The sequence below is a fragment of the Blennius ocellaris genome, assembly GCF_963422515.1.
Source record: "Blennius ocellaris genome assembly, chromosome: 3".
NCBI classification, from domain to species: Eukaryota; Metazoa; Chordata; class Actinopteri; order Blenniiformes; family Blenniidae; genus Blennius; species Blennius ocellaris.
Window position 1 is genome coordinate 22178028 of NC_137652.1, and position 21491 is coordinate 22199518.

Consider the following 21491-nt stretch of genomic DNA (forward strand, 5'->3'; position numbering starts at 1 on the left):
CAATCACAGCAAATAATATTTTATGGCAGCATTTCACTTTTACCAGCAATTGGCATGGAACTTTTTCAAAACTCCGTGAATACAGAAAACTTTACTTTTCTGCCATTTCTGTGTAAATGGACATTGTTTTCAAATCATCGGCGTGTAAACGTGAAACATTTCTGAAACAAGAACGATGTGTTTCAACGTAAAACGTTGTGTTAACGGGGTCTTAGCGCAAACTCATTAGCATTTAAGTAATCACACTTATATGTTACAAAAACGTCTGGTTGATTGCACTAAGTTTAGTGTGAAAAAGGTTTTATACTTCATACTTCTTCACACTGAAAGTAAGTATATGTGGATTTTTGATTATTTATAGTTTTCTATAGATGCTGTATGATTATTGAGTTTGCTGGTTGTGGCCTCTGAATAAACTGATTTCTTCATTTGTTGTGGTCCGAGAGTCGGCGTGACAAGAGCGACTTGGCTTTCATTCACACTGAGACGCCGTCCGAGGCAGAGAGAAATCAGACAAGTCGACGAATCAACAATTTGTGATCAAAATCTATTTAGCTGAAAATTGGACAAACATCTGTTTCCTTTTTTTATGCTTGCTCCTGTTAGTTTAATCCCTCTGCTGTGTATGTGTGCATGTGTGTGTGTGATAATCCAGTCATTTGAATGGCATGTTTGCTCTCATGTCTGCAGTGTGCACTGCCGTCGTTCCCCCCCCCCACCCCACCGGGAGCACCATAACTCTCTTCATAACGTCAGTAGCATTTTTTACTGTGTCCGGGCCGTCGGCACGCAGACAAGAGGCCAGGTTCTGTCTATCCATCAGTCATAGTGTGCAGTCATTACATCAAACAGGTAGGAGTTTCAGCACTCTGATCCGCACCATATTGTAATTTGTAATTCTACTTCACCCCTCCTCCTTTCGTCGGGGGAAGATTAATGTTGCGACACAGCTCGCTTCAGAAACCACTCTCTTTTTTTTTTTCTTTTTTATCGCTCTCTTTTGCAAGAGTGACGAGCATCTTCATTGGAATTACGAAAACTCGAATTAAATCAGCATGAAGAACATTTACCGCGTCACGCTCTAATATACTGCTTGCCCAGGGGAAGGCTGCTTGTAAAATATTAACAGAATTATTGCTTTATTAAAGGTCCCCGATAAAAATGAGAGCTGCCTCGGTTTGTCGGGGAGGGAAACGGAGCGTGACGCAGAACAATCTGCAGGTTAGATAAACAGCATTTACACGTCATTGGGTCATGAGGAAAACTCGCATATCAACTTTAGTTTCACACAGTTGACTGAGTGCTGTTGGAGTTCTTTCCACTCTTGTTGAGTTTCCTTCAACTTAAAGGAATGAAAGCGTGCTCGTTTCATTTATGGAGTGGAAACTGTTTCTCTCACAACGTCATGGTGAAAGTGAGAAATAAATGTTTCGTCGTACACGTAATGATGAAAAGAAACGTAGATTTTCACGCAGATGTCATTTAATGTGTCGAGTTATCGGGCGAGTGCGTAGAGGAGAGAATATCAAGCCATGAGGATGGCGTTACTTTTTAAGCGACAAATGGATCTGACGTTGTCGTCATCTGAAGTAAGGTTAGAAGATCAGATATTTGATTCCAGTTTTGTTCCTGAATTTGTGAAGTTTGATAAAATTCTCAGTGGGTTTTGTGGATTAGTTAAATCTTCAGCTCAGTGTGACCTCTGGTGTCAGCTCGTACTGAGATTAATGACTAATTTAATTTTTTTTAGAGGACACATCGCTGATTAAGCCCTTTATTCTAAAGGCACATTGCTTTGTGTTTGCTCATGTTTGATCCACTGAAGTGTTTTTCTTCTTGTGTTTTAGCTTCTTTAAACTACTTTTGTTTTTGTTTTTACATATTAATATGTGCTCCCATCACATCCATGTGGCTCATTATAATCAAATAAGCTCCACTTATGCCTGCCCGACCCTGAATATACAGTCAGATATTGAAACAAAAACATACAACAAAAGAGCAAACATTGAGTTTAAACCTGTGAAATAATACAAAACTTGAATTAACTGTGCTCGTGTGTCATGTGAAGCCTAATTATTGGACCAGTTAAACTATGTCTCAGTGGTCATGATAAGTACGAACAGTCGAGACGTGTTTCTGGCCTGAGTGAGTGATTCTTCAAATAAAGCGTCAAATATTCACGAATCACCGTAGTTACAGGTTTGAATTGAATAGCAGATTAAACTTAATCCTTGATACACATCAGACACATAATTTGAGAGTCACTAATGGGATCACGAGGCTCTATAATCTGGATTTACATCAGTTTGATGGAGGAAGATGCTCTAAAATCTGGATGTTACATCATTCAGCAGGAGGAAGATGCTCTATAATCTGGATTTACATCAGTTAGATGGAGGAGGAGGCTCTATAATCTGGATGTTATCTCAAGTTACATCAGTCATTTTTTCATGTGCACTGAAAACAACAAGCTCACACTCACTTTCTGCTAAAAATAGTGAGTTTTTTTGTCACTTAAAACAGGTTTTCCTGTCGTGTTCGTGGCGCTCGCAGTGGGAGGGCAGAAGACTTTTGAAGAGGTTCGTAGCATTAAATGTGATTTCTCTGTGTTTACGAGTGAAGACAAATCAAATAAGGAGTCTCGGTGTGAGCGTGAATGGAGGCAGTTTGTTATCCTGCGGAACAGCTGGCCCACACAGACTGAAGCTGAATCCTCTCTGGGTTTGTTTTTCCTATCAAAACGCTGCAGAGAACAGAGCCTCGTGAAGAATTGCATTACTCTGCATAATTACAACAAATTATGCGGCGTGGTTTGTCATCCCCGCGCTGAAAAAGCTCATCAGACAAATGTTTGGCTGCTCGGCATGTAATAATATCGAATTTCCTTTGAGAGTCTGCCGAGTCATCTGCGGGGACTTTGGTTTGATTCCCACAGAGAGGACGTGATGCCTTCACTGACCACCTTAAAATGTAATCGTCCCGGTTCCCTGAAATAAAAGAAAAGTTAAAAAAACGGCCTACCTTCAGCTCAGTTCTTTTTCTAATTGTATATTCTATTTTTATATTCAGCCCACATTCATTAAATATGATTGTGGGTGTTTCATAGTATATATGAAATAGCCGAGATTTCTGCCAACACGCTCCCTACATCATTTTAATATATTCATAAAGCTATCGTATTTAAAGAAACACTTCATAATTTATGGCCGTGGCTATGAGTTGCAGTAAGTGTGCTTGTGGTGATTCTGAAAGGTCCAGAGACCCGCTCTCTCCCACCGGAGTCATTTTCCAGCCTGTAATCACGACCCGGAGACGTCCAGCAGAGTTTAAATATAGAAAATAACACTATCACAGAGATGTTATTTGGGTAATTGCTCGTGGTCTTCCTCGCACACTGGTGAAGGAAGGTTTCAGAATCTGTAAAAATACTCCAGCGGGACTGAAAAAAAAAATCAGGCATTAAATATGTATTTGAGATTAAAGCATGCAAGTATCAGGATGAAAATGTTCTTTTGGTTTTCTATTCATGTATAGGTGGGAAAGGGCATTTACTGTTGTGGATGATGTCAGATCAAGATCAGTTTTAGTTATATGTACCGTTTCTGTATTATTTTGCTGATGATTGTTATGTTTGTATTCTAATCTAATTGTATCCTATTAAGTATCCATCCATCCATTTATATAAATATATTTATTGATTCATTGGATTTTTAGCAATTCGTTAATCATACAGGGCCAGAATATTTTGGATTTGGAGACATAAGAATTTGGAATGGTTTTTTGTTGATTTCACTTAGGTCCTGTTTATGCAATGTTTTTAAGTGAAGATGTTTCATTTTCAACCTCCTTTTATAAGACAACGGTACTGAGAGCCACAGAAAACACAACATTTTGAAAACAGGAACTTTCCCAAACTGCTCCAACTCTGTGTTAACGGGGAAAACTGAACTTTGCTGAACATGCGCACCACAGCCGCAGTAAATAATTCTTCTGCACATACTCGAGTAGATGGACAATAACAACAATGGCCAGTCCATATTGTCCTGTGACTTGGTAGTCTCCCGGAATAATGACCCAATGTGGTCGTTTGGCCATATGAATATCTGTGTACTCCCATTGTTAATGTTCACTGCGCATTGTTCTCTGCACGCAAACAATAGTGCCAACTCGTTTTCTGTTGTCATGGAAATGTGACCTTCAATACACAGTGTCAACAGACATTACAGTGTTTGTATTTGTCAAGAGGCATTTAATCAAATCCAAAGCAAAGTTTTCTCAAAGTAAAAGTACTGCTAGAGTGTACTTCTATATGTGTTGCAGACTCGTCCGTCCTCTGTCCTTGTGGACTCCCAGCAAACCCGGATCAAACTAAATGAAGCCCCAAAATGCTTCCCAGCTGCTGATAAATCTGTCACTTCGGGCCCCGGAGATGCTGCTGCTGCTGCGGCTGCAGCTACATTTGTGTCTGCAGGACTCAGGACAATCAGGAGCTCCGAGGAACTCAACCCGGAGCCTCAGAGTCACACAGAGGAGACGGCTGATGAGTTGTGGAGGTTTTTTTCTGAGGGTGTAAATCCCTGTTCACTTAAAAAGTACGAGATGGCGTGTGCGCGTGCGTGTGTGTGAATTTTTCCAGACTTTCAGACTGTTTCCTGATGGACTTTGCCTGCTTTTTGTGGCCAAATTGTACATTTCCACATTTCCTTCTTTTTAAAAGTACTGAAAGTTACTAATCTTTAATCCCTGCTGATGATTTAAACTTGGCCGTTGCTTGAGGATCACTTACCCTTTAATAAGGTAAAAGTATAATTTTTTAGTCCTGTTAGCTTGAGGTTGCTATCAGAGCACCTTTTGCTGAGAATGTTATGGAATTTTATTTCCAAACAGCCGTTCAGTCCTAGTGTGATATGAAGCATTCCACCTCACAGTGAGAAATCCCTTGGTTCAAGTCATTGTCTAGATCAGTGGTTCTCAATTATTTTCTGTCATGCCCCCCCTAGAGGACAAAAAAATGTTCAGCCCCCCCCCCCCCCGAATTGTACTACCATTGAGAACCTGATAATATTTATTTATTTATCTGTATAAACCACTGTATGATTTGCTGGCACCAGCATTCTGCATACAGTCGCCTGATTATCAAAATAAATTAATAAATTGAGCTGGAGGCCCTTTTTTTATCGTTCAAGCATGAATAAAGACACTAATACTGAAAGTCGCGCCTGCCTCACGCCCCCCCCTGACACCCCACCACGCCCCCCCAGGGGGGCTCGCCCCACTATTTGAGAAGCACTGGTCTAGATACACACACGATGTGTCACCTTCACTCACACAGTCACGCAAACACTTTGAAAGAACCTCTGTGTCTTCCTTAAACATCAACATATGATCCGTCCATCCACCCAAGCATCTTCCATATCTGGTTCTTTTAGTCTTTGGGTTTGTGTTACATTGGCCACAAGAGGTCAGAATATTTCAGCAACATTTGTAACATCACAACAAACTTTTTGTGTTCAATTATAAAACATTTTTTTACATTTTATTTCAGACGTGTAGGTACAACAAAACAAAACAAAAAAATATATAAAAAGACATTCAAACAACAAAGCATTTTTTTAACTGATTCTTGCTTGGACACTGCCTGAGCTCCACCTCCAAAATATTCCACAATCTCACTTCACATGAAGAAAGGCAACAGGTTGTGTTGTCTTCAGTGTTGTGCAAAACCTCCATTGACAGTAAATGTCAGCCGAACAGCGTCAGATCATAAAGCGACATCATCTTTCAGAAAGTTGTTACCTGCGAGGTGAGTCTGAACGCTGCTTATCCATTTGTGCTAATTGCTTTATGAATGGTTGAAGAATTTCAATGAGGCATGCAGTCTACACCATTGGTCTACAGCCTCATCCTTATTGGCCGCAGATGCAGAATATTAAGCTCCAGATGAATTAGCGTGGATCCCCAGGCCTTCCATTTGTCAGCGCTAATGACCGCGGTTGCCTCCCTCTCGCTCGGTTGTTGTTTCACCTGTAATAATGGATTGATTTGTGACTCTGAGGCAAAGCAGCTGTGAGTGAGTGAGTGAGAAGAAAGTTTGCATTGAACTCATTAAAGTTTGTATTACCCAGTGTTTAGCACACTGATTATAGCAAAAGGAGCCATCTGCTTTGGGGAGTGCGGCTCCCATCGCAGCTCGGTATAATTTACCAAACAAAGTTGGTCGCCGCCGTCAGAAATCAGCAATCCAGAGGCGTTCGTAGACGCAGCATCACCTGCTGAACCGAGAGGTGTAGGTGTGTCTCCAGTGAATGAATATTATGTAGATGATGTTTTCGTGGGGCCCTCCTCACTGCTCTCTGTGTGAGTCAATTAATGAAGTCAGCTATTAATCTGTTCTTCAAAATTGGATTGGCTTCCTGAGAAATGAGATTGACTTGTTTCTCATTAAAGGGCCGTATCGTCGGGCTTTCCTCTGGAAGACATTAGCATATTTCCTTCATAGCTCCTTTAACATTCTGGACTGATGCACAAACGATCACATGGTCTTTAGGCCTGAGAGGACAACGGATTAGCTCTCCTTTTTTTAGTCTACACATGTCGTCTTAATACTCAATTTCCACTTACAGCATTAAGATAGCTGCACTTTCCCCGTGCAATAAAAAAAAAAAAAAATAAGAGCATTATCTTATTAGAAATCTATTAACATTGCCAAACCAAGCTTGTGAAGTTTACAACAGTCCTGCGATACTATGTTTGGATTGAGTGAGTTGTATATTAAAGCTGATTAAACAAATCTGATCATTTAATGGTACAATTATTAGTTTGAATTAATTGCAAATAATCAGACTTCGCACATTTGAAATAGTGTCATTTTGCATTTCACATTTTTTAAAGTATTAATAATAGTAATAAAAGTGAACAACTCGATTATATAGAATTTTAATAATACAAAGAGTATTAATTCATCCTTTCCTTTGTTGTATGACCTTTAGGAATTCAACATCGTACAGTCGCTTGTTTCCAAGGCTGCATCTTTTCTATTAGATTTAGTCTGCTGTAATAAATAATTAAAACACTATAATAATCCACAATCAGCTTATTTCCCAAACCCATGTGGTTTCACTTTGAACGTGAACAAAACCAGAAACCCCGTCAAAGCCTTTTTTTGTCCTTTTCTGGGGCGATTGTATGATCATGTTCAATCACATTTTATTTGCACAGGTGAGGAGTTTTAAAGAGTTTTTGGCCTTCGCTAAACTTCTACTTCCTGTCTCATTAAACCACATGTTATGAGCCGTTCAGACCGGATGTGAGTCATTACTCTTTCATCTTGAATGGTTTTAACTCTAATCAGACATGATGATGCTATATAAGAAACACATTTTCATCAGGAAAAAAAACGAGGAACTGTAAGGAGATACAAATCAATATGAAGTTTTCCTGTGTGTGAATATAAACTAATTTCATGTAGGTTTAGAAAGATGATGAATCAACAGGGCAATTAATCAGTGATCTGACAGTTTACCAAACCTTGAATCAATGGAGCAATTGATCTTATCATCCAATCAGTGGATATTGTTCAAGCAGAGACCAAAATATAAAATACCGAATCTCAATTGTAGCCTTTTAATTCATATTCTAAGAAAATCTTTTTTTTCTTATTTAATTCGAAATGGTTCCTTCCTAAACTAATTAAATGGCAGAAACGTATTTTTTTCTCCCTATCAATGTAATTTTCATGTATATGAGATTTGTATCAAATATCTCAACTCCACATTAGCATTTATATCAGATAAGATAAACCCATAATAAGATAAACCCACTAATAATCCCATGAGTGAGAACTTGTGGATTTATTTGGAGTTGTATAAATCCTAACATTTCTCTACTTTAAGCTCAGTTTTTTTGCTTCCTTAAAGGAAATGTTCATCTCTGCTCTGCTATTTTCTCAGTAATTTCAACTGTCAGACATTTGGTGTTCAGCAGGTAAAAGTGCAGCTTCATGTGGTGCAGCTAGAAGCATTAAAGTCCAGAAAAGTACAAACATGAGCTGAAAGCTGCCCAAAAAAAGCGTGGGATCGATGAGTGAAGTGAAAGTAAATTTAGGAGTTTCCACACAATGACCAGAACCTTTTACAGTCAACTTCTTTATTCAACCACTTGTTCCGATGAACAGTAGAGATGTACCAGACGAGGAAAGATAATTTATAGTTGCGTACTTTAAACAGGGCATGTATAAGGATCTATTCAATGACAATCTTCATCAACTGTATCACTTTGAGGCTATCTGATTTCTGCAGTACTCTGGAAGTCAGCATTTAGCATCCTGCACCCATTATTTAAAATTCTTCCACACGGTGCAGCAGTGGTTAGTGCTCTTGCCTCACAGTGAGAAGGTTGTGGGTTCAAATATGTTCTGGGGCCTTTCTCTGTGGAGTTTGTATGTTCTCCCAATTTGTGTGTGGGTTTCCGCCCGAGGGTCCCTGAGCAAGACCCTCAGCTCCCCCTTAGTGCTGTCCTGATGGATCAATTCAGGAAGGAATTTCACCTCTTGAGAATAATACAGTAGTATAAAAAAAAAAAAAAGAAGGTGCTCCTGAAAACTTTTAACAGATCTTTTGGACAGCAGATCTTGTGGTGATGCATTGTGTTATCTTCTTAGATCGAATCACAGCATCTCAGGGTAAATGATGACCCGCTAAACACACCCTATGTATTCTGCTTTCATAAGGCAGGGATGGTTTTAGAACATACCTTTGACGTGTTGTGATGGCATGCTTCCATCTCTATCAGAAACATCATCTGGTGGTGTTGTATGTCTTTTATCCGTTGGCGTTACTGAGGCGTGACTGATCTGTCAAAAGTGACAGGTTGCCGTGGAAATCTGTCAAACGTGACAGGTCGCCGTGGAAATGTGTCAAAGGTGTGTTTTGAAAACCTGCTTTCCTGAAAAGATGAAAGCAGAATACTTTGATCAAAACAGAGGTTACAATGAACATAATTGAACTAAACTCACTTTTTTTTTAAAGTCTTTATTTATTCAAGAGAGCCACATTGAGATTAATAATCTCTTAATCTATTTTGCAAGTGTGTCCTGGCAGCAGTACACCTGACCTCGGCTAGCTCGTAGTGGTAATAGCTTGAGTTCAATGTATACCTGTATATGTGAGCGTGAGAGCCACTATCCAGGATACAACATCCAAGCTCCGTACGTACATCAAGGACAGGGCTCCAACGGATGACATACTCAACGAAAGTCTCAGACAATGGCGAGATGAGGAGGTGCTGGAAGAGGGACCATCATGGGAGGACAAGCCCCTACATGGGATGTACCACCGGAACTTAGCTGAAGTGGCTGATCTCAAGAAGTCCTACCAATGGCTAGAGAGGGCTGGCCTACAGGACAGCACAGAGGCCCTCATCCTGGCTGCACAGGAGCAGGCTCTGAGCACCAGAGCCATAGAAGCCCAGATCTACCACACCAGACAAGACCCAAGGTGTAGACTGTGCAAAGAGGCACCTGAGACAATCCAGCACATGCAGGGTGCAAGATGCTGGCTGGGAAAGCATACATGGAACGCCATAACGAAGTGGCTGGCATAGTGTACCGAAACATCTGTGCGGAGTATGGGCTGGAAACCCCAAGGTCACAGTGGGAGACCCCCCCCCCAAAGGTGGTGGAGAATGACCGAGCGAAGATCCTGTGGGACTTCCAGATAAAAACAGACAGGAAGGTAATGGCGAACCAACCAGACATTGTGGTGGTTGATAAAGGGCAGAGGAAAGCCGTCGTGGTGGATGTAGCAATACCAAGTGATGGTAACATCAGAAAGAAGGAACATGAGACACTTGAGAAATACCAAGGGCTCAGAGAGGAACTGGAGAGGGCTTGGAAGGTGAAGGTGACAGTAGTGGGTATAGAATTTTAATAATTAATATAATAATATAATATTTTTATTATTATATATAATAATAAAAATTCCCCTCTCGCCCTCCGCGGGCGGTCACCTGTTTTTCTATTCCAAGCTTGTGTCCTTTACCAGAGGCCTGGGAGCTTGAGGGTCCTGCGCAGTATCTTTGCTGTTCCAAGTACTGCACTTTTCTGGACTGAGATGTCCAAGGTTGTTCCAGGGATCTGCTGTAGCCACTCCTCCAGTTTGGTGGTTACTGCCCCGAGTGCTCCGATTACCTCGGGCACTACTGTCACCTTCACCTTGTTAACTTTTTATAGACAACATATTTTTATGTCTGATAGGCTCGGAAGGGGGATCTTGAAACAGTCTCCGTACGTACGTCCGTATGTCCGTACGTCCGTCCGTTCGAACGTTTCTACCTATATCTCGGCAACCCCTGGGCCCACAGTGATCAAACTTCACATGTGGATACATCTCAGAGGGGGAAGGGATACTATGGTGACCTTGACCTAATTTGCATATTAAGTAGGTCACAGGGTCACAAAGTGCTTAAAAACACATTTTGGGCTCTGGAGGCCTAGGTTTTTGAGCTAGGGCTCTGAAATTTTATACACACATGATACACACTCCAAGGATAACCTCCAGTACACCAAGTGACCTGACCTTGACCTTGAAGATTGGTAGGGTCTGAAGTTTGCTCGTCATGGTTGCACAATACATGTATTTTCATATAAACATTTCTCCTCATTTCTCAGCAGTTCCTGGGCCCACAGTCACCAAACTTCACACATGGACACTCCACCTGGGGAGAAGGGGCACCATGGTGACCATGACCTAATTTGCATATCAGGTCACAGGGTCACTAAGTGCATAAAAACACCTTTTGGGCTCTGGAGACGTATTTTGACATAGCTTATGAAGAAGACCTTTCAGATTCTACATAATTATCTACTAGGACCCATGGAACACCCTCTAGTGTACCAAGTGTGCTGCCTTAGAGCTGGCTTTGTGAGAAAATATAAAGTCCTCCGGCGGGGGATTAGCCGAGCAACGGCCTTCTTGTTTCCCACAGTACTGGTTTAAAACTTGAGTACTGCTGCATGTAGAAGGACTAACTCTCTGATGACTCTCTAGCTCCCACTAGTGGCAGGCTGCTATGTGATATTTAAACAGTGTTAACAGAATAGCAAAAAAAAAAACAGAGGGCGGGGACATCATTTAGACACCCGGCCACTTCCAAACCTAACAAAGATCTGGCTTGGTGCAGCGTCATTGTGTATGTCGATAAAACTCTTGCATTCTGCATTCTGGCTCTTGGGGTTGATCTGTCCAATGGAAGTGCTGATAAATGTGAAGAATTGTGTGGATATAGTTGTCCCTGATTTCCCCAGAGTAACGCCATCTGATGGACAGCGAGCTGCCTGACTTATCATCACAACAAACAGGATTAATGATGAATTAGGACTCCATTCCTCAAACGTCACGCCGCCGCCGCCTGAAGCTGCTGATGGTGTCAGATCATCTCTGTCTTTGAGGAGTCTTTTGAGTGCTCCAGGGGGAAAAAGTTTCAGGATACAAGGACAAAAATAATTCCCCCCAAAAACTCACATCTGCACCTCTGGATCTGCTGCATTGTTAACTAAACAGAAAAAGAGCAGTGTTGTATTTTCCTGCCACAGTAATTTATTTAGAAGTCAATTTTAGAGTCTGATTTAAGTGTCCGCTCCATTTGTTTCAGCTAATAAAGGCAACAGCTTTGAGCGGATAAAAAATGCTCATTACCTTTCAAAGTTCACTGGCTTTTTATCTGTCCTGTTAAGAGGGTTTTAAGTGCCTTGTTAAGTTCCCCATTAATTCCGGCCATATTGATCTCACACTGGAGCTGCAGTTCCGGCCAAATATCATATTTTTGATAAATTCCTCTTGCTTCTGTAAAATGCCTCTGCGCTGATTATTTTCGCAACACTTGAATCTTCAAATGTTTGCCATCAATACAAAAAGTTTCCCTGCGTGCGGCCATTATTTGTGTCAGTGCTGCCGTTACAGCTCGGTTGCTGTCTATGCTCAGCTCCCGCTTGTCTGCAGGGTTTTTTACGCTGCATTAGATAAACGTGTGGTCACACACAGGCTTTAATGCACCACTGACTTTTCAAATTGTTCTTTAAGCCAAAGGAGCCTGATTCAAAGTTAAACATATAATATAAACACATTTCTGGATAATTCCTGGAGTGAGTTGACATGATTGTGTGAATGGATGCTTTTAGGAGCAAAATAAAAATAAATTTAAGCCTTGTTTCCACCGCACAAATAGTGCAGGGATGAAACGGAGTGGTTCGGAGCAGTACGGTAAAGTGTAACCAGAGCCAAATCTGTTGCGTGTTTCCACTGCAGAAAGTACAGTTAAAATGTAGGTGGGCTGGAGAGCTCCGCAGATATGTGACTTGCAACATCAATCTTAGCCAGGGCTACAGATCAAGACCTTATGAATCCTCTGTTGTTGTTTACATACTCCGCTTTGCACTGGATGTTTTAACTTTTTTTAAAAAATTTTTTGCAGCCACAGAGCTGCAGCTGCAACTTCCGTGTTGGTTCCAAACAAAATTAACAAAATGTCGTTCTGACAGAAGGAGCTGAGCGAAGAAAATGTCATCATTTGTTCACTCAAACCTGTATCAGAGTGTCAGAACTTTCTTCTTGTGGAGCATGAATTGACCTTAACCAGTTGTCCACTAAGTGAACTTCACTGCTTTCACTCTTAGTTTGTCACCACCATCATGGGCATCACATGCTAACTCAGCTTATCCCAAAACTTCAATTAGTTTCTAAACACTAGCCATCAGTAGTGCCAGATTAGTATTTTCTATGATTGCAACTAAAGAATCAGCCCAAACAGGCTCTACTTCTCAATATATTTGATCTAACAAGACTGGTCCACATAGCGAACTTCACTGGTGTATTCACTATCAAAGGCTGGTTTAGCCCTTTGCTAGCTCCCGCCACCGTTAAACACAGATCAGATTCATCAGATCAACAGAAAGCCCTTCTGAGTCTCCTTCTGAACATTAGCCAAAGACACTGTCTGATATTTCTCTGCGTGTGGTCATTATTTGTGTGGCTGCTGCAGTTACAGCACAGCGGCTTGGTGGGTATCGATGTTCAGCTGCTAGTTAACGCTATGACGGAACGCTTTGGCCCTGATGCTCGGATAATTGTCTTCATCGTCTCCTCACTCGTTACCTTTCCTCTATCTTTGTCCTTTGTTTAATCTCTGTTTGTATGTTGCTCTAACTTGTTTTTTCTTGCCAACCGATTGTCTTTTTTTCTTTTCTTTTTTTCTTTTCGCTAGCTGTTTGAGGTCCAGTCGCCCACGGCGGGATTTCAATCTGCTAACCAAGTTGTTTGGCTGTTGCTTTTGCAGTGAGACCAAACTTTTCTCTGTCGCGCCCGTGACAAGCCAGAACAGATCAATGACAAACACAGTCACAATTCTCCAAACAGTTTCTTTTCCATCATAAGTAAGTTTGAGACCGCGTTACAACCGTGCTAACTTTCTGCGCGCTGCACCTCCTCCTCATCCTCCTCCTCGTCCTCCCTCACTTTGGCAGATGAAAGCTCCTCTCTGCCTCCTCTCCACCTCTCTTCTCCCTGTTCACTTGTCACTTCTTATGCCTGCAATAAATATAGACGTTGGTATTTTCTAATGCTATTTGCATTCAGCCCCATCTACCCCGTTTCCATGCCTGTCGCCTGATGCAGCGCCGCGTGTCTGCTTCACATCCAGTCATTCGTTGGTAAATTTAGAGGCGGGTAAACAACAGCAGCTTGACTTTGAGTCTCTCCACTGAACCCACTCTAATACGGCCTGCATGTGAATAAACAATAACACGTATTAAAGCTTTCTTATATCCGACTGCAGGTTCAGTGTTTCCACCTTTCCGTCGGATTCGCTGCTGCTGTTCAACCCTGGTCCACATGTTGAAGTGTCCTTGAGCAAGACTGTAAATCCCAAATTGCTCACAATGGATTGACTAGGTGCCTTGCATGGCGGCTGCCTCCATTGGTTTGTGTATGTGTGTGTGAATGGGAACAACAATGTAAAGCGCCTTGTGGGCTGCTCAAGCGATCGAAAAGTGCTTTATAAGTGAAATCCTTTTACCATTTCTATCCCGAACTGTGACTTGATGAACAATCATCTTCCATCTTTCCTTTGTGCCAAATTCAGTTCAATTCAATTTTATTTCTATAGTGCCAAACACAGCACAGTCATCTCAAGGCACTTTTACTGCCAAAAACCCAACAATTCTACAAGAGCAAACATAGGACACAGTAGCATAGAAAAACTCACTTTTAACAGAAACACCCCCCCACTTCCGCAGAACCAGGCTCAGAGGTGTAGAATTTCTGCCGCTTCAGTTAGGGTTGGGGGATAGAAGAACAGAAAAAGATTGGAAACACTGATTGTAAGTAAGAATTCAAACCCTTATTTGGGTAGGGGGTAGGGATTATCTATGAATTCAGATTAATCCGCTGTGATCCTCTGATGGAAACAAACAGAAACGATACAATTTCCGTCAGATCGTTCTTTTGCAAGCAGTCTTGCATAAATATGCCCTGTCAAAGTTGTGTTACGAAGTTCTCCATTCAGTTCATTCAAAATTCGTCAGGCAAATGGAAACTGTTTGGTCATTTTAATTTGAGGCATTAAGGAATGAACATAACACACAGATGCATAGGGGAGAACATGCAAACGATGTATATATTTCACATTCTATGTGACTTTTGTAGTATATTATTATTGTGATTTAATAAGTATGTGATTGAATTTCATTTTGAGACCTAAAATATGATAATACTCTCATAAAACATAAAAAAAATATGGAAATTAAGTACCACAACCAGAGAAAAGTTGAAAAAGGTAATACGTTTCTCATGAAAGATGAATACAAGACGATAGCGTAGGAAAAAAATATGAATTCAGATTCTGTTAAAAAAATATTTCAGATCAGTTTGTTTTGAGATTGATCAATAAAAGCTTACAAGACACATCAGAAATAATCTTTTTTCTGAGTTATGTTTGCTTTACTTGCTTTAACATGCTATAATGACACCAGCCACCAGGGGGCGATATTTTTTTTTCTGTGATTGTTCATTCAATGTGATTGAAGGGCACCCCTCAGAAAAGGCTCATAATGGTATTTCTGTGGTTTCCTTGTTGAAATGTTTGCAATGTTTTTCCTTTTGCTTCCACACTGTCGGTTTCTTAATCAAAAAGTGGGTGTGAAGCGCAGCATGACGCCCTCTTTATTCTGATGGAGCTTCTCCTCACCACAGTCCTGCTTTAACATGAAGGAAGCAGCTTTTTGCAGCCTGATCTTTTCACCAAACCGCGGCTCATTACAGGAGGATTGGTTTTAAACCCGTTTCAGCTCGGAGGAGAGACGATAATAATACATGATTCGCATTAGTTTGGGACTTAATTAGCCTCCGAGACAGATGCTTCTCAGTCAAATGAGCGTGGCGCAGATCAAGGCGTCCCCCCTGTAAGCCAAAGTCTAATTGATCACTTGATTCTATTAAGAGCACACGTAATGCATTCAGGGTAATATGAGTGATGGCTAAAGATGACTTCAAAACCTGCCTGTATTGAAATGAACTTAAATAATAAATCTCATTCATCTCATTATAGATGTAATTTAGAATATAGCTGGACTGTTGGAACAGAAGATGTGCTTTTCAAACTTTCATTGTATGTGTCGGAGCATTTAGAGCTCGAATCATCTTTTTTTGTGTGTCAGTAGTTTATGCCAATTGTTCATGCTCAAATTTTGCTGTTCTAGCTGTTGTAGTTAAGACCACCAAACCCGAAACTGAGTTAAGACTAACACCAGAGAATCCTACGGCAAGACAAGGGCTTGAGGTTTGAGGGTTTGGTGAGACCACCCAAGACCAAGACTGTAGGAGGCCATGACCGAGTCAATACTAAATTATGCTGCTACAGTTTGTGTTACATTGATAACAGTTCCACCATTTACCAGCACAACAACACAACAACACATGAAACTAGTTTTGAAGGCAATAGTTTAGATAGCAACTTTAAAGTTTATCTTAAACTCGAACAGCACTTGTCTGACCTACATAGACTATATCCACTTCCACAGACAAAGTCAAAGTAGGATTCGATTTTCTCTTGAACATACACTATAGGAGTTTTTAAAGAGTCTGAAATTGTATTGTACTAATGAAACACCCAGAATCCAGCCTCCCTTTCTTTATCCGGCCCCCTGCTGTGCAGCTGCACGATTAATCCAAATCTGGAGCTCTGTCAGAAAGTCGAGGCTTCTTCCTATAGCCCCGACAGAACTCTGTCCTTTTAACCTCCGACATGAACAATGACCTGTCCGGAGTGAGTGATCCTCTCAGCTGTCAGCCGGACCTCCTGTTTCCATTCGCCCATCGTCCTCCTTGAGGTACAGGCTGAGCTGTGAAGGTCGGATTGGCAGACATCACTCACAGGTGATGGCCAGAAGCTTTTCTCACTGCCATCAACAACACTTTCAGACTTCTATTAACTCATAAACAGAGTGGAGGGTGTATTCAGGGCATGCATCTTGGTGGGGATGGAGGGTGTGACATTTTTGTGACCGACATGACAACATCCTCATGACCCATGTAAAATCCATGTATTTTATTTCTATTGCGTCTTTTGGAATACATATAATGTGAATGTTGATAAGATGATATGAAAACAGATTTGTGTCATACAAGTGTTTTTCAGCCCCAATAACTAGTTAACTTGTGACTGTAATAAACTAAACACTGTTTCTTGAGTGAACCTAATGTATATATAGATCTATTGTAGATGGCTCTTAAAAAAGGGACGCTAGCAGCTATTTTAGCACACTATTGTTAATCATATCCACTGTTGATAGAGGCTAATGCTAATTCCAATAAGACACCTTCCATGTTGCTGAGTTTCTTGAGGATTAATGTGTCTTTTCCTCCAGTAAACAGGAGTTCAGTAAGTTAGTAACTAATTTATACAATTAGATATCAAGTAAAATGTTTATCTGAGTGACTGACGTTTTCAAGGGGACCAGAGTCTGCTCGTTAGATCGGGATCAGAACTCAGGGGAGCGTTCACAGATGTCCAATCAAAGCAGACTTGGAACTAAGTCCCTGAAACTAATTCTGGTCCGGATCAAACAGCGAAGTGTGAACGCGCCCTTAGAAAAGGTCCCAGTAGCCACAATTTTATCATAAAGCTCCATGAACATGTACCAGACATAAAAAATCAAACAACTCTTACTGTTGCATATTTCTCATGTGGTATATGAATTTTCTACAAGTTTGTAAAATAATAAGGCAACAATTATGTTCCGGCTCCTGTGGGAAACTGCTTTCATGTGCACGCGATGGTGCTGCATGTGGCACCGGCTGCAGGCCCGGCGTGAGGCTTCGCTAATTATACTCAAGGTGCACACTGTACACAGATATTTGGCACGCTCGGTTGCTTTTATTGTCAACCCCACCCTCCTCCAACTCTCTGTGAGCAGCGCTGATACCAAATCATGCACACCTTTCTGTGATAATTGAGACTTCCACATGAGCCTGCATCCATGTCAGAACACGAAAAGAAAGACAAAGCCCCCGGTGCAGCGTGCCCTGGGGCTTCCTTTGCTATCCGTCTTTGACTGGCTACTCATTAGGCCCACCGAATAAAACACCCACACACCCTGCATTTTGCTTATTCCCCCATGTCAAACTCAGCCTTCATAAATTGTTTACGATATATGAAAACAAGTGCTGCAATTAAAGCTTTCGTCTGCAAGTAAATCATTTAGCCCGTAAACAATTCAGAAATTGTTGTCAGGCTTTGGAGGAGGAAAACTTTTGATTCGCTTCTGGCAGAGAACGTGCATCTGCTGCTTGAGGACCTCTTGCACCTCCTTTGGAGTAAAAAATGACGTTGATGCACGATGCTTCCGCTGCAGGAGTGATTGATACTGTACGTTGGAAGAACTAAATTGCCACAATTTGTTTAGATCCTTGGCAGAGAATATTTTGCATTAATAAAACATTATCAATCATTAGCCTGTGTGTGTGTGTGTGTGTGTGTGTGTGTGTGTGTGTGTGTGTGTGTGTGTGTGTGTGTGTGTGTGTGTGTGTGTGTGTGTGTGTGTTAGTCTCTGAATGTAGCCAGAGACGTGTGGCTTATAAGAAGGAAAACACATATGTCTTGTCAGCCACAATCCACCTAAGTCTGGAGATTTGAATAAGCCAAATAAAACGTGTTTGTGTGCTGGAGGCTCCAAGCTTATCGTGTTTTTGGAAGAGTGCTGACAGCAGGAAAGAAAAAAAAAGCTTTTTGGTACTCCTTTTTCCCCCTGCATAACTTCAATTAATCGTTGATTACTGGAAAATCCTTTTCACTGATAACATTGTCAAGCAATGCGTCACTATATCTTTTTGCTTTTTTTATTTGAGCATCAAAGAAAGGCTGATGCAACATCTTTGTGAAGCCAAACAGTAGTGGGCATTCCCACCCCAACATACAAAGAATGGAGCATGATGGATTGAAGATGTTTTTGAGCAACAAGCATTTTGTGATCACTTTTTATGAAATTAATAATTCAGGTCCCTTTTACATGACAATGTTCTCAGTCAAATTGCATTATTTGTGTGTTTTTGTTTCAGAGAAGTTTTGCATTTACACAGTAATGTTTTGAAAACAGTGTTTATTTACATGGAAACGGGAGTTGGTGCTTTTGGTTGTTTTTATGATGTAGCCATACATGCAAACAGAGAACAATACACTATGAACACTAACAATAGGGATTACTTGGATAAACATATTTATAGATACCGAAGTTGAGGTGCTATTTACTGTGACTGTCAACTATAAAACTACCAAATCAAAGGAGAATATGGACACTTTGGAGTCTGCCATTGTTGTTTCTGTCCATCTGATCATGCATGTGGTGAAGAATTATTTACTGTGGCTATAGACGTTTTATTTCCCCCCGTTCCCATGGATACGGAGTCGGAGCATTTTTGGAAAGTTCTGTTTTCCCAATTCCAGACCATTTCTGAAAAGTTTCACGTTGAAAGCTGTTTTTAGTGACTCTGAGCACTGCTGTTGCGTGACAGTCACCCAAAACACAACAAAGGTTTTCTGTTTTCACTTGAAGATGTTGTTTTATAAACTGTGGTTTCAATCAAGCTATAGTAATGAAGCACTGATTTCACCCACAGGCCTGTATGTTAAAATGTGAGCAAAGTAATCAACAAACACCTTCAACCTGACTATTGTACATCCAAACACTTTCTGTTTCCTTGTAGACAGACGACAGCTGAAGGAGTCATCAATAAACCTGAGGCAACATACAAAAAAACCCCCAAACAAAATAAAACATGGATGTGCTTGTGAAGCAAAATGAAAGACAAGTGGAATTCAGCAGAGTCGGATCTTCAGAAAATAATTAGTCTCTGTAGGGATGAGAGGGATGAGAAAAAGGGGAATGTAAAGCGAGAGGACAGCGAGGCAGCTTTTCATTGTCAGTGTCGAGGCCGCTCTTCATTCCCAGAGAACACAGGCGACACTTTGCTTTGCTACCTGTGCTACCCGGCTCCTGTTTGCTCTGATTTTACCAACTGTAATGATTAGAGCAAGCGCTTCTTTTCTCCACCTTTTGTTCAAAAGTGAGGTAAAAAAAAAAAAAAGCTGAGCTTTACTCTCTCTCTCTCTAAGATCCTTTCTGGGCCAGCCGATTTGTTTGAATCATGAATGATGGATGTGAGACCAAATAATATCCACACGAGTTTAAAACACTGAATTATGCGGAGATTTCTTGGCTCGTGTGTCAGAAGTGACAATTCGACGGGGAGAAGGAAGAAAAATAAGCATCGCTGCATGAAACACCTGCACGCAGTCGTCTCGGCGGCTTCCCAGAGCTGTAGAATATTCCTTTAATGATAATCTGCAACTTTAAACACTCGACTTTCTGCTGTTTGCACTCGATGGATCGCCAAGAGTCTTCCGGGAGATCGGCGGTCTCCTTCCTGTCTGTGTATTGGCAGTCACCCCCGTCCTGACGCTTCCCACATGCAAATTAAACAGACAGTGTGACATTTAAGTGAGTGCCACGACATCGCCTTTGACTCTGCCCTCTCCCCGAGTCTCTCACGCTGTCTCGTCTTGGAAGGCGATGGGGCTGAAGGAGTCCATGCAACACACTCCATGTGGAAGTCGGAGCGAGACGGCGGCAGCCATTTCTTCTCAGGAGGACTTGAGAAGGAGCTTTCTCATTGCAGATCACACGCCCTCCTGCTGCTGCATTCAGTTATCCCGGCTTTCACAAAGAGCCTGACAGAGCGAGGCACAATCCACGGTCAGGTCACAGAAGAATGAATATACCTAAAGGAGAAGAATAGATGACATTTATTCTCTCACGCCTCCAAAAGGAGTTTTTCATCTTTCAGAGTTTCCGTGTCTCAATTTGCGAAGTGTCCACGACAAAAAAGACACATGAAACTAGCTTTTTTTAGAGTTATTTTTGCTGTGTCCATTACATCCACAGTCCATACCTCTAAGATTTTTTTGTGAACGTATTAACTCTTACCTTTCTCTAAAATACCTTCAACTCCTCGAGAACCTCGAGAAAAGATATTGTTTCTGGACCAGAAATTGCAGGAAATAGAAGAGGTAAATCTTCTTCAAGTCTTTGTGACTTGATGTATGACACATTCGTGTGGATCTCAGGTAATCTGACCTTAAGCAGCCTCAATATTGTGACCAACTTATATGATGTAATATTTCTTTTCTTCTGTCCGGACAAGTCGGCTTTTTTCAAAATACCTTTTTCTACTTCTTTCAACTGTGTTCTCCCATCTTTGTCAGAAGTGTCACCAAAGGTATGTTGAAAACAGCTTACATGCCTGAACAGAAGAAAAGAGAATACTTAATAATATACTGCAGGCATAATGATCCCTTTTTGAACTCTTAAGATTGTGTATGTCTCCCTTTCTGAGCCTTCAAAGAATGGAGTCCACAAAACCTCTGGTGGTGTATGTGTAGTATCTACACCTGATTTTAGCTGCAGATCTATTAAGTCTTGGAAACTATAAAGTGGAGCCTTCATGGATCAGACTTGCTATTCCAACACATCCTACAAAAGCTCCATCAGGCCAAGTCAACACTTCAAACTATTCCTTAACATTATTTAGTTTCCAGTCAGAGAACATTATACTGAAGAGGATGAAAGTGGAGGTGCTTTATTTCAACGTAACTTCCACATCGATGGAAGGACAGAATGTTGGCCAGCAGAACATTAACCAAAGCACCACATTGATTCCGTTGGCGCTCAGGTAAACCAGGCATGCACAACTGCCCATCAATGAAAGGAATCAATGAAACCCTGATCCATCTTCTTCTATTACTCCATGAACCAGTTCTCATACTTACTGGCTGCTGTCAGTGCTCCCTGGTGGTGGACAGACAGCGGTAAAGACACCTTTTCCTTCTTCTAAATCCAGAAGATGTCACAAATCCTGCTTCAAAAAACATTTTGGCCAAGAGATTTC

The 21491-nt window shown here is 41.2% G+C and overlaps 1 protein-coding gene across 3 annotated transcripts in view; it reads left to right on the top strand.

Annotated features, from left to right (window-relative positions):
• The window catches only part of sorcs1 (sortilin-related VPS10 domain containing receptor 1), a 194518-nt gene that overhangs the window by 35145 nt on the left and 137882 nt on the right, over positions 1-21491 (top strand). The gene's annotated exons all lie outside the window — the stretch shown is intronic.